The following is a 15,012-nucleotide window of genomic DNA, read 5'->3' on the forward strand; positions in this document are numbered from 1 at the left end:
TGGTGTCATTCGTCAGATATTTACATCCGTGTATATCCATATAGTGGGAGTGACTGGGGCACCGAAACACAGCCTCTAAATAACGCATTATCTGCCGCGAAACTCGTTAATTTCACCAATATTTTGTTATGATACGCTAGTGCTATTCCTCGTTGACTCCGGAGTTACCTGTTATCATCATCCGGGGTCTGTAGATTGACCTACTAAATTGCTACAGCTATTTTTTTGCAACATGGCTGAATATTTCTCCGATTCTGAGGTTGTGGACGACGACTTTGTTTATGATGGACGTCCTTACCATTTTGAGCCAGAGTATACGGATGAGGAGCTCGTTGAAAGGAGGATGCGGAGGCAGAGAGAGGAACAGCTGGCGAAAGAACAACAAACTGCTGCACGTCCGCGAATAGATAACAGGTAACTCCGGACTCAATGGGGAATAGCACTAGCGTATCATAACAAAATATTGGTGAAATGAACGAGTTTCACGGCAGATAATGCATTATTTAGAGGCTGTGTTGCGGTGCCCCAGTCACTCCCACTACATGGATATACGCGGATTTAAATATCTGACACCAGAGTTATATGGGTGAGTAAACGATCGTATTTTATGCCAGAAATAAGGTCCAGGTTGTAAAAAACAGTAGTTCCCCTTTAACATAAAGTACAGATGTTTGAACAGGAAAATGAAATCTCTCCAAAGAGAATTTTTTAACAGAACTCTCTTGGCATCTCCAGAGTTGTCAGTATTCATCCTGTGGAGACCATGAATGGTTTTGGGACATTTCTTCCTTGGTAAAAGGATGGACCAACACACTGACGATGCCATGTAGAGTCACAAAGCTAACTTGAATAAAAACAACAGATGTAAAGAAGCTTTTTTGCTAAGTTGTTTTCTAGTCAACTGATCTCACTAAAATTCTCTTTTCAACCGACGCTGCACTTATCCTGCTGCTTGAGTATTGCACTACGTTCATAAAAGCCGCCCATCATTCAGGCACAACCAGCATTATACTGGTGACTGAGCTACTGAGCTAAGCAAACAAAGAAGAAGCTAAGCAGAGTGCCCTTCAGTTCACTTCTGACTGGGTATTTGTTCTCCCTCAGCAGCTGTTGACACCAGAGATGGGTGAATTTATTACCCTTAGGTGCACATTTGCCTCACATCCTGTCATCAGGAGTCATGCTGTTTATTTGGACTTGACAGGCAAATTTAAACGATAGGCATCCAATTAAAGCTGACATTTACCGCGGCGTATCTGTCCATGCTGCTTCCGCGCACACTGTTTGTCCTTTTGCTTGTCGATATTGCTCCGCTTCCACTCAGATAATGCTGCATCTAACAATCATGTCAGGAAAGCAGCGACCGCAGGCATTTTCAGACTTGTGACAGGGCTTTGACAAAACGATAGGGGAACAAACATCAATTTAGGCAGCCTAATAGATAATGCCGGGACCCAGATGAGATTATGGCAGAGATTATGTCGGAGAGATAGAAAATGGAGTCTTAGAGGAATATTAAATAAGCTGGGGTTCATATTTATCTTCTCAGGATGATATTACTGATCTGGGCTCTTGTATTCGGTGTGAAACGCATGTGAAAATAAATAAATAAATCACCCTGAAAGAACTGACAATCACTGGCGCGTACATTGTTCTCAAACTGCAGATTGAATCCGAACCTGTTCATGAGTAAGTCCCTCCATTTCCACAGTCATCTCTGAATAATTAGTTTTTTTTCAGCTGCGGGCCTGCAGTGGCTTCACTGTATAAGGCTTGGAAGTTCATTACCTCTTATCTCATTCCTCCCATCTGCTGTTATCTTCCATTCATCGCTAATTAACTTCTAATCCTTTCCACACTGCTGTGATTTGAACGCATGTTAAAAAAAATAAAAAATACAGATGGCGTCATTTCTTCTTCTGCTTGTGTGGGTGGAAAAAAGAAAATCTCACCTTTGTCGAAACCATTTACTGTCTGTACATGTCTACGCAAGCCTTTGTGTGTCCAGTCTCTGAGGCTACATACCATTGGCACAATGAAAGGGCTGGGAAGTGGTCCATGATATTATTTAAAATGAATCAGATCATTGTGGCTTTACATACCTTCTTCACACTCACCACTTATGGATTTTATCTCTAATCCATTTTTTTTTTTATCGTCAGAGAAGCAGAGACCCCGAGCTGAACATAGATCTGTGAACAAGATCTGGAGAAAGTATGTCAGCTGTACGTATAGCTGGGTCATGGGGTCTCAGTGTTGGCTGTGTGAGAAAGTATGTGGGCATGCAGTGTGAAATTATTTACAGATTCTCTGTGATAAAGATGCTATGTGCACGGCAGCATACGCATGACCTGAAAAATAGAAACATTAATAGAATAAAATAATAGCTTAGAATAGAAATACACGCACACACACGCACACACGCACACACACACTGAAAACCAAGTCAATATCCCAACAATCTGAAGATGATACTGAAAGGAGATCTGGTGTTTCCAGTACTTGCTTCCATGACAACAGCCTTGCAGGGCCCCTGACCCCATGGCTAGTCTGTAATGAATCATCTGTCCTGACGTGAGGTAACACCCACAAAAACACATTTTGCGCATGCAAAGACTCACACATGGCGTGTTGCAAGACCCACATTCTGTCCATGCGAACACAGGTGTTTGTGTTACCGCCTTTGTGAGAAATATATTTGACATAATGCCTTCCCCAGCCCTTTACTCCAACCTTAACCATCACGTCTAAGTGTTCCACCCTAGCATGAATATAATTATAACCTTAACCCTGAAACAAAGTCTTGAGCATTTAACAGCGCTCTTAGGCAAAAAAGACAGGACTGGTATAAATGTCCTCATGTAGATGATCTGAAACCCTGGTCCTCACACAGATAGCTGGACAAGTAAACTCACACACGTACAACCAAACACACACACACACACACACACACACAGACAGAGAGATGTGTGCGTTCTCTCCATTTCAGATTGGCTTTCAGAGAATTCCTCTTTCTGTCCAACCGAAGTGGTCAGAAAAATACACTTGTTCTATCAAGAGGATTGTTTTTTTTTTAACTGAGCGAAGGCAGAAGTGGATTGTTCTGCGCTGATTAATAACAACTCTGATTACAGGGTTTAAACCACACCTGGGATTTGTGCGTACATGTACATGAACAGTATGTGTGTCTATGCATGCGTGCCTGTGTTTGTATGCTAACTTATACTCCTACGACACACACACAGGCGTGCTTGTATGCGTCTGTGAAAACAGACTGTGATCCATTTTCACTTGACAGCTGCTCTGGAGAAAGACGCCGAGTGTGTGACGACAATTAGTCGCACCTTCTGCAGAGGACCTGAAGTAGCACCACCAATCCTTTGCTTGTGTTATATTCGTGAAACTGTGGCTTTTTCATTTATGATGGCTGACATGTGTTTTGGTCTCAGCGATCAAGTGGAGAAAGTTTCAAATTTCACGCATGCACGAAAGACTGTTAATCACACACACACACACGTCTTCTCTGCATTCTTGACTTGTGGAAATCAAGGTGGTGCTCTTACTCAAGTGAGGTTAAGGGCCGTCCTTTTGCTCCTATCTGTGCATCTGTCCATCTATCTTGTTATGAATTAGTGCAGACAAAAAACAGCTATTTATGGTTACCACAGTAACAGTGAATGTGGAATAACACTACAAAGAAGCTACTTGTCAGCAATCCAACAGCATATCTGTTTACAGTCCGCCCAAACAAACTCATGTTGTAAACACATGCAAAAAAAAAAAAATCATCATCTTTGTTGAGCTGTTTTCGTCCTTCAGGCTGCAATTAGCTCGCTACACGAAAGCAACAGCTTGTTTTGAATTCTCTGACTTTGATTGATTGTCACCAGCCTTGTTGACATTTTTTAGATGGCTGTGGAGGACAGGTCATTTGATGCAGCGCTCCATTACCTTATCCCTACTCATCTGAATGGGGCTATAGAGACTTTGTTTCTGGAAATCTAAGCCTTGGGTTCAAAATCAGTTGTTATTCTGAGAACCAGTGACACCAGTGGTTCTATTTCTAGTCTAGCCCATCCAGGGGGTGTTAAATTCTCCCTGCATATATTTCTTTTTTCTTTCTTTGTTTTTTTAATGACATCTTTTAAAATTAGTACAGAGGATATTTTTCACATTGTGTCGGCTGACTTGGAAAGACAGCCAGGGTATTTATTTTTTGCCGCAGAAGAGAGCAGGAAGCAGTCCAAAGGAGAGAGGTAGAAGCTGCAGCTGCATTAGCCAGGCAAGAGGATATGACTATACGGCCAGCGTAGACTGTCCAAAAACTGGACTGCCAAGAGGGATTAGAGTAACAGGCTGTTAGGGCAGACGACCAATAAGTAAGTAATGTTCTTGTAAAGCTATGTTAGGGTTAGGGTTAGGTCATACTGAACAGCCATACTAAACATGTCCCTTTAAGAGCTGGGATACATTTTCGTTTATCATGCTGCTAAAAAACAGCCCCACTAAAACCAGATGGGATGGTGTGTCGCTACAGAACACTGTGGTACCCATGGTGGTTAAGTGTTACCCTCTGAATAAATCAACAACCATCACCGCCATCACACCTCCACCTCCATACTTCAAGGTGGAAAACACATACCATCCATTCACCTTCTGTGTCTCGGCAAGGCATGATGGCTGGAACAACAAAGTCTCAAATTGTCATTGCATTCCTTGTGGTCCTTTGTGGCACGGCCTCTCTGAAGGCCAGGTGTCTACGCAGACTCCTTCGAAACAGCATGTGTCCACTGCTTGATTGATGCGATCTGACTTGAGGTGCCGTTAACTAGAGATTTCTGGCAACTCTAATGAATTTCTCAGCAGGGCTGAAAACTCCTGATTTATTTTCCTTGAGTGGCCCTCAGAAGTGGCAGTTTTATAACAGCTATTCAGGCTGTACTAGAAAGAAAACATTGTGAAAATGCTCTCCTTTAAACCTTTACTTTATCCCTACATAATTCCATATGTGTTTAATAGTTTTGATGTCCTCAGTTTTGGTCTACAGTGTAAAAATGAAGACAAATATAAAAGACATAATGACTACATATAAACCTAAAAATGAATCGTAACTGTTGAACATGGTGGTTTGTTACTGCTTCCCTCTCATAAATGGTGACTGTGAGTAATTACAGCGTGCTATAACCCAAAGCAACCTAAATGAAAAACTAATTAAACAATCTTTTAGCGATTCGTGCTTGAATCCAGTAGAGAGGTAGTACCGCATGGTTAGGTTCCAAGTTTCTACGGATTCATTTAAAGTACAGTAGGAACAATAGGATGGTGGGCTGCATACGGGTCACCATGCTGCTGAGGATTAACTTATCCCTGATGAATCAGCATGATATGCCATGTGTTTCTGACCTACTTACCAAAGCATGACCCATGTATACATGAACCCACGAGCAGGTATGAGCTGCAGGCACACGCTTGACACATCGGACCATCCAGATCACTGTCGCACCACAGCTGCTCCTTCACAACAACGGTACAAATCTCAGTCAAGCTTTCTCTCCTGCGTCCTTCAGCGTCCCTTTCTTTGTCTGTATTACAGAAATTCTCTGACTCAGTGGCCCACTTCCTCTAACTCCATCATATCCATCCACCAGTCCCTCATTTCACCTATATTCATGAGCCTCGAGGTTCTCATGAGTCCTGTCAGTTCAACTGTAATCATTCAATTATCCTCATCCCCTTCACTTGGCTTTATTAGAAATCACTCGATCTCTGTTGCTGTACAGGATGTTTGGTTTGTTAAATCCTCATCCCATAAAGTTTTAGAAGGAACTGAAGCAACCTATTTCTTTCAAGTATTTTCTCTACACATAAGTGCGTTTTATACATGTAACAAACCCTGACTAACTGACTGCAGAGTTCAAACATTCATTAATTGCCTTTCTTTTCTTCCCTACAGGGAAACAGGTTGTCTCTATAAGCCTCATAAGTGCAGCATAAAATTTGATTATTTTGTTTGGTGACCAGTTTAAAATAGTGTTTTCTCTCAGCAGGAGAGAAATGTCTTTGTGTCTTTTCTTCCCTCCTTGGTTTTATTGGAGTCATGTGGACAGGATTGTTTTGAAAAATAACCCAGTGCAGTGAAACAACGACCCCTGGTGATAAGATGTGCGAAGGCTCCTTGGGCTCCTTGGGCTCCTTGCATAACAGACATCATGCCAGCCTTTTGGCACAGCTGCTCTCTACTTTACATGTAAATGAGAGCTCAGTGATTATAATGAAAGCATTATAATTCCATTTATGTGTGTTTGCGAACTTGGGCAATAATATTCTCTCTAAGCCAGATTAATCAGATGAACACACAATTAACGTAGCTCCTGTTATGTAACTGCTCTGGAGGAGAGGACTCCATGTAGGGCTTTACGGGTTGTTTTTGTGCCCTCAGGCATCTTTGTTAAAAAGTCTTACTCTTTGGTAACTCCTCACCAGTTTTTGGGACTGCCATGTGCGCCTGCGTCTAAAAAACCTGTACAATCCGTCCATGTTTTGTACCCATCTCCCAGCAACAGGAAAGTCATCTTTTTGGAAAGTATTCCTTTATGAGCTTGTTCAGAATGTAAGTTAGCACGCTAGCTAGCTAGTAACTGTGGTATGCCAACCTCGGCTACAACCATGGGTCTTTTTTGTTCAGTTATTAGCAGTTTTTCAGTGTTCATGCAATGACTTAATCTTTAACGGCAAATGTAGACCATATGTCAGCAGGGGATCTTGATTTAGTGATTTTTTCGACCCTGTCAGCGACTTTATGTCTACAACAAAGTGAGGAACTGCTCTCAACCTGTATCTCTAACCTTAAGCATAAGGTTAGCGTCCCTTTCTCTTCTGTTTCCACCTCAGAAACCATTAAAGGGGAATTACCGTTTTTTACAACCTGGACCTTATTTCTGGCATAAAATACGATCGTTTACTCACTCATATAACTTTGGTGTTATTTGGTGTCGTTCGGAAGATATTTAGATCCAGCAGAGCGCCGCGTATATATCCATATAGTGGGAGTGACTGGGGCACCGAAATGTAGCCTCTAAATCACACATTATCTGCTGCGAAACCCGTTTTTATTTCTAGGCCTTTCTCTCTCTCTTATCCTTAACATCCGGACAGAGTTATTTATTCCTGTAGTCACAGGAATCACACACAGACTATTCCTAGTTCTTGTTTTACTCAGTTAAATGTGTGCGGTGTGTTGGTCTGATTATTGTTGTATCAAGTCTGCAATATAGTGGCCAATATATTGACGGGTGTTGATTTAAACAAGAACGTCATCACCGTTTTGTCTTACACTCAACCTTTTAAACAGAACTCATCTCTGTATTTTTCAACAGGGTTATCTTTTTCTCTTGTTTTTTCATATTCATATTTCATATTTCACTTAAATTGACCTACCCATGAGCACAGTGAGTCCACTGTGTTCTCTTAAGGATCCAGTCACCTTTCCTCCTCCCAGCGGGTACCGGCCTCTTTACACAACAGTTCAGTTGGAGGTCTTTCTGTAGGAGTCCCAGACTCCCCCAAGCACGGTGTCAGTCCCCAAAACCTGGATGGAGGAAAGGCTGTTGGGATCTGGCTCGAAGGACCAAGCTGTTAGGGAAATTCTTTTATCAAGAATGACAGAGCCACTGGAGTCTCGTTCAAAAGTTTTACTTGCAGCAAGGAGTCGATATATATGCACTATAGCAAGTGCAGAATCGACTGCCAATGGTAAGGTTACATTCATTTTTACACAGTAGGTCCTGCCCTAGACACGAGATAGCCTTGTTAGGGAGACAGCCTTGTTAGAAATCAGCTAGTCATAACAAAGGAGCTGTAGACAGGGTGCATCGGTGCCTTATCTGTGGGACCTTTCCCCTGCCATTTAAAGCAAGACGAGAGTGAATATCTTTTTCAGCAGTTTAACCTTGGATTTTTCCAACAATTTGATAAGTGACAATTTCAGTCCAGTCCCCAGGAAAACCAGTTAAAACAATGCATGAAGCTGCACAGTAGTGTCCATTCTCCTTAAGACTGTAAAGGACATGACAGAGGAACATGGAGGATTCAGACAAACCTCACAGCCTCTTTAGGAAAGTCTAAAGTTCAAAACTTGCTATCACTTGCAAACTATTGACACGTCTTGTCGTACAAGAAATGAAACCTCGCAGTTGTTGAGTATGTTGCAGTTCTTTTCCTGGCAATGTTAAATAATTGATTTCGTCAAGTGTGTGTTCATTTGTAAGCACAACAAGGCAGACCTTACTGTGATGGACAAGCAAACAGAAGAGGTTATTGCAGTGTAACCGAGTGCATTTGATACAGTGATTTTCTTAAGCACACAACATGACTATTATTATTTCACCCATGCACACAGTCACGCTCCAGTGATGACAGAGCTACAGTACAATGCAAAAATTTGGCCTTTCATTTTTATTTTTTCTGTTTATATCTGTATTGTCTTATTATTAGCTTGTCAGTGTGAAACAGTACACAGTACTAGCCAACTAGTCAACTTTACTGAGAATATAATAGAATATAGATTCCATTTTTCCTAAGCATCACTTTCTACTGCGTTTTTATGTGTGACATCATCGACTAGTTGACATCAACTCGACTTTCATCACATATTAGTCGACTTTAAATAATCCGAAGTCGTTCAACCCCTGATATACTTAGTTGCCACATCGTTAGGTACACTACACAAACTGTTTTAGTAAGTGGGTTTGCACGTTTTGTGCTTAATTCAGTCCATATTACAGCACCACAAACTACATCCTCCAAAATGATCATACGGTTAAATTACCACGTTTCTGACGCTGTTTCAGTATAAACTGAACATTAGAGCAGTCATGCCAAAGTGTTTTAGGATGCATTCCTTTTCACTAGTGTACCTAATGAACTGACAAGTGAGAGTATGTTCTGTATACATGTGTCACATAAAAATTCATAGGGTAGGAATAACTTTAACATGGAAATGAAAGGTAAGGCACCAGGTTAAGTAATGAATTGTGTGCGAGTAGGGAGAACAAAGGAGACAGGAAGTGAGAGGTGAGGAAAGGCTGGGAACAGGGAGACCTACTTAGAAAAAAAAATACACCTTTGTACACCTTCACATTGTATTTATATTCATACATGGGGCCATCACATTACATAGCAATAAAGGATTCACTGTGGTACAGATTTGAGGCATTTGGGCTTTGTTGGTTGTGACTAATCTGAGCTCCATCATTATTGTATGGAAAACACTTCTTTCAGGGGTGAGTACAGCAATAAGAATTCATCACAGCATTGAAGTGCAAAAAATATAAAAATACAAATGAAATAAAGATCCAGGACTTCTTAAAATACGTTGTGCAGTTCACTGTCAATTGCTTAAATTGGATTGATCGAGGAATCTCGCCATGAGTTTATTATTACTTTCTCAATAAACTGAGACGTCCCCAGGAGCTTTAATTTAATCTGGCCAGATTCAATGTAGAGGGGCATTAAATTAGATCAGAATGACAGTTTTTTGTTTTTCTCTGTTTAGCTAGGGAAACCTGGGAAACGGAAAGGTCTTTTAATACCATAGCCAGGACACAACTACTGTGTGAAGTTCACCCACATTATAAAATCCTTAGTTTATCTCTAGTATGGTCAAAATGTAAACTCCCAGTGCTTGTAAAGAGACATAAACAGCAAAAGGTGTTTCAGTGACGTTGGAGCCTACTGCAAAGGGTTCAAAGTTATATTTAAATACAAAATTAAAGAAATTAAATTATGGTTTGTGAGAACTAAAACTGTTAATAGGATTTATTTATATTCCTTCCTGTAATTGAATTTTGTGTGTTGTTAGGCTTTAACCAGCGTAGTCAGTCTCACCTCAGTAATTGCAGGATCCATTATAATTAAGTACACTAGTGCTTATTTTTTTAATACATGTAGGCATTACTTACTGCACACTTTACAAGTGTGTAGGATTTCTCCTTACATAACAAAGTATCCGTAAACAATCCCTAATTACGGTGACCTGATGCAAATTGTGTCAGAAGTTGTGAATAATAGATCAAACTGTGTCCCAGGACAGTTCAGCTGACCCAGATCCGTATTTTCTCCATTCACGAATTTAGCACATCTCTTTTCATTTGAAGTCACCGGAGCGTCAAAGACTGTTGACATGCACCTGAAAAATCTGGGACATTTGATTCCTGCGTTTGCGAGACTAAATTAAATTAGGGAAAATGTGGCGCAGCGTGACGGCCGCAGCAACAACGATATTGTTGTTTTCCGTCCTGCTTCACAGACATTGTGATTGTTCCTCATCTTGTGATTGCAGCTTGTGATCAGTTGTGCAATCCGCAGACGACAGCAGTAAATGGATGATGGTCAGTGGCAGAAAAAAAAAGCAGAAAGCAGACGCTCTTTGAAGCCTATGATGTGTGAACACTGTGAGTCATAACTACTTCTTAAAAAAAACTTTCATTTCACATGTGTAAACGGTGGACGCAGTCATGATTTAAATGTAACCCAGCTGTAAACACATACATGCCAGCTGGGGGCAAGGATTATTCACATTTAGCATAGAAATTTTCAAAGAAAGATTTCTTCGTACGCAAATTAAACCACTTTGTCGTGTTAGATAACGCTCAGTTCTTTCAATGTTACGTGACTATAAATGCTGATGAAATACTTCACTCGTTCGAGGGTAATTAGAGAATAGAGAGTCATATCACTGAACACAGAGTACAGTGGAGAAACATTCACACGTACACACATGCACATAATCACACAAAGCTGCTAATCTATTGTCATGGAGACCGATTGTTTGCATGCAGTGTGATGTGGGTGTGGTTACAGGAAAAAGTGGGTCTTTTGCTGTGTATGTGAACAAAAGCTGCTAAAGAAGGGGGGGGGGGGAATTGTAAAATTACGCCTGGAGCTAGGCAAATTACTTAGTGCCTGCCATCAAGTAATTCAATATCTTTAAATAAACCTATCCACTGAGCTTTTTGATTTTAAATGTGGAAAAAAAAATATTATCTGTTATTATCATACAAGGAACTGCAGCTTTTAGAGAAGATTACCATTTTTGACAATATAGATCATTTTTCATCAAACAATGCTCCAGCCAAACATTGTACTTTTCCTTTCATACTACTACCGCATTGGATGAAAAAATTATACTGATATTAGAAACAAACGTTATGAGCACAGGATGTGAACAAAGAGAGGTGAAGTCTGCACAAACCTATTTTGTGTCTATCTGAAGGTTAGTGTATATTTCCTACATCTAATACACAATGCGAGGCCGTGATCTCTTTCATCCTGTATTTTGTAAAGCACAGACCATCAATGAATGGATTACTGAGTGGGACGATGATGATGGTAATGATTACTGACAAAGGATATAGTGCGCATGAGAACATGGCTAACCACGAAAGCCCACACTGAATGAAGATGCAGGCAAGCCTCAACACACCTTCATACACATATGTTTACAATACCATGCTTGTGAATAATAATACAGTAGCATTCCAGAGGCTCTCAACGTGCTGGTCCCTTAAGATAGAAGCTGTATTTGTAACGGATTTTGAATTAAAGAAAAAAGAAAAAAAGGACAAGTCAGAATGATAAGCAAATGATTGGGCAGTATTTCGTTTTTGACTTGAACCTGAAGCATAACCTGGACCTCATTTAGATTAAAATAGATGGTCTCTTAAAATTTCATCATTCATCATCAGCTTCAGGTGGTGATAGGGGGATTTGTTGTTGTTATAAAGAGCCAGGCTAGCTCTTATCCATTTTCAGTTTGCATGCCAAGCTTAGCTAACGAGCAGCTGCTGCAAACTCAAAGCTGCTGTCTCAAACGTTTCAGTCTTTCTTGATTTGACGATGCATGCGCATGTCGTTCGTGGCGGTCACAGCAAAGGCGGTTTAAAACAACAGGTCACGTAATTTTGTGGGGGGCAACACCAACTATTGTTGTTTTATGTCGGGGTATAATTGCCCCGTTTCCATCATTCTATGAGCAACCATAATCTGATTTTATGCTGCACATTAATCTGTAAACAGCAGGGTACAGTGAAAGGAGTTACTTCTCTGGGAAACTGGAGGTGTGAGTCTGTCGCCTGCAGCTCTTCACCTAACAGCTCACTGCAGCTGCTCCTTCTTGATCCATCACTCTCTTCATTATTTACAAATTGGTCAGAGAATGCTAAAAATGACTTTGTTTTGTTGGTGTATTTTGATGGACAGTGGTATGCACCAAGGAGACTGACAAAACACAATAAACTTGGCGTGATGGTGATTTAACATTTAGCATTCACATCGGAATATCTGTTTATGGGAATTTCATAACTTTCGTAATTCAGTAAAAACAGTAATTCCCCTTTAAAGGGGAATTCCTCTTTAAAGGGGAATTACTGTTTTTTACAACCTGGACCTTATTTCTGGCATAAAATACGATCGTTTACTCACCCATATAACTTTGGTGTCCTTTGGAGTCCTTTGGAAGATATTTAGCTCCAGTGGAGCGCCGCGTATATCCATATAGTGAGAGTGACTGGGGCACCGAAACGCAGCCTCTAAATAACACATTATCTTACCTGTTATCTATTCATGGACGTGCAGCAGTGCTTAGAGATGACATCATCCAGGTCAGAGGTTAGTAGATAAATCCACACACCCCGGATGATGATAACAGGTAACTCTGGACTCAACAGGTAATAGCACTAGCGCTATTTAGAGGCTGCGTTTCGGTGCCCCAGTCACTCCCACTATATGGATATACGCGGCGCTCCGCTGGAGCTAAATATCTTCCGAAGGACTAAAGATGACACCAAAGTTAAACGATCGTATTATATGCCAAAAATAAGGTCCAGGTTGTAAAAACAGTAGTTACCCTTTAATACAGGACTTTTTTTTTTTTTTTTGACCAATGTCGTCACAGCCATCCAGTTCATTATAATGATGTATATAAATAATCCGATACTTTGATTACTAGGCCATAGGCTGAATTACCAATGTGTTACCTCCTTTTGCTATATAATCAGTAACATAACAGACTTATTTGTAAAAGAACATCTTTAAGTTAGATAGAGATATCCCAAAATGTCAAAACTTAACATTTACTTAAAAGCCCCAAATCTCAAATTGGTTCTCGCGCACAGGCAACCGTAAGAGCGAAGACACCCATGTACACTCACACATGTTTAAGATTCGGGCACAGCCTCCGAGAGCTACTGTGTCTGTAATCAGGCAGTCACAACTCGTGTGAACCTCAGTTTGAAACAGGCGGATGACTACCGACTTAATGATGAAATATAAGTCAGCGCAACGAAGTAAAGCAGAAGAAAGACATTTAGCATTTGTCTGTCACGAAACAAATGTTGACCAGGCCAGAGAGTTCTCTGTGCCAGGCCTGTCTGTCTCACTTTCAGTCTAGCTGCGGTCAGTGGACGGTGGTAAGGCAAGGACCGAGATAAGAAGTATCACAGCGAAGGATCTGTAATGGCTTGAAGGAGGCTCAGTTTTCAATTAATCTAGCCCTCATTGAGTTACAGTACATCAGTACGACAGCTAATTACCAACACCAGACCTGACACACTGACACAAATTCAAAGCCACAACACACGCACACTCGCCTGTGACTGAACACATAGAGCGATGCATGTGATGTGCCTTTGTGCTTTTGTTTGCATGTCAGAGCGTTAATATAGGTAGCGGAAATTAAAGAGATATCTAGGATACTACTGCTCAATGCATATTCTACATTCAGAAAATGTCAAAAAGCTTTTCTTATCACACAAAATTAAACATATGAATGCAATCAAAGCACAACATTTGTAAATACAAAAAAATGGATTTGAACAAAGAAACCCTTCTTACTTTTCACACAGATTTTTCAGACATGAATTTCTCGTTGGGTTTTCATATTGTAACAACGCAGCACGAATGCTCAGGATTCACTCCAAGTCCAGTCACGATCTTTACATCTCGGCAAAGTGAATCTGACCCCTGGAACTGGTTTCCCGGGAGACGCCTGGTTGCCTCACCAACCCACTCAGCTGGATAAAGGCATAGGTAATCTCGAGAATCACATAAAGCAAGCGAACACCTTTGTGTGCAGGAGCAAAGAAAAAATGAGGACAGTTTACTGGATAATAGGGGAAAAGATTGAGGCACAAATGGAGGCTGCATTGAAGAAGGTACAAAGCAAACAGAAATAGGACCTTGTGGATTAAAGAGTATTCTGCTCTACTGCCCCAATAAATTCTGCCATCTACAAGTTGACCGCTCTCACAGAAAGTCACGTAACGGTGAAAATAATGAAAATATTTATAACATAAAAAATATTTCGAGGGCACTGATGGCTCACAGCAAGAAGGTTCGAATCCATGGGCCGACTGGGCCTTTCTGTGTGGAGTTTGCATGTTCTCCCTGTGTCTGCGTAGGTTCTCTCCGGGTGCTCCGGCTTCCCCCCACCATCCAAACACATGCTCGCTAGGTTAATTGGTGATTCTAAATTGGCCGTAGGTGTGCATGTGAGTGTGAATGGTTGTTTTTCTCTTTGTGTTGGCCCTGTGATAGACTGGAGACAGCTGGGATAGGCTCCAGCCCCCCCCCCCCCCCCCCGCGGCCCTTCACAGGACAAGCGGTTACAGAAGATGAATGAATGAATGAATGAATGAATGAAAATATTTCGATTTAACGTGACACAGTTTTCAGAGTGCTTACATGCTTGCAGTGATGCTGTTGCCTTCGCTGATGTCTAACAGGTATAAAGTTTGGCGTCATAGTTATTTAGCGCTAAACAAAAAGTACAGTAGAGACTGATGCTATTGTCAGTTTTGCAGGTTTATGCTCATAAAAGCTGCCGTCAGGGTTTTAACATAAGACTGTCCATCACTGTTTACCTAAGTCTCAGAATCATTTCCAAGATGACTGTTGCCTGAGATCCTCCATCAGGCCCTGCTAATAGTACCAGAATCTCATCTTGGCACTGAAAGT

This window comes from Chelon labrosus (assembly GCF_963514085.1).
Source record: "Chelon labrosus genome assembly, chromosome: 7".
NCBI lineage: Eukaryota > Metazoa > Chordata > Actinopteri > Mugiliformes > Mugilidae > Chelon > Chelon labrosus.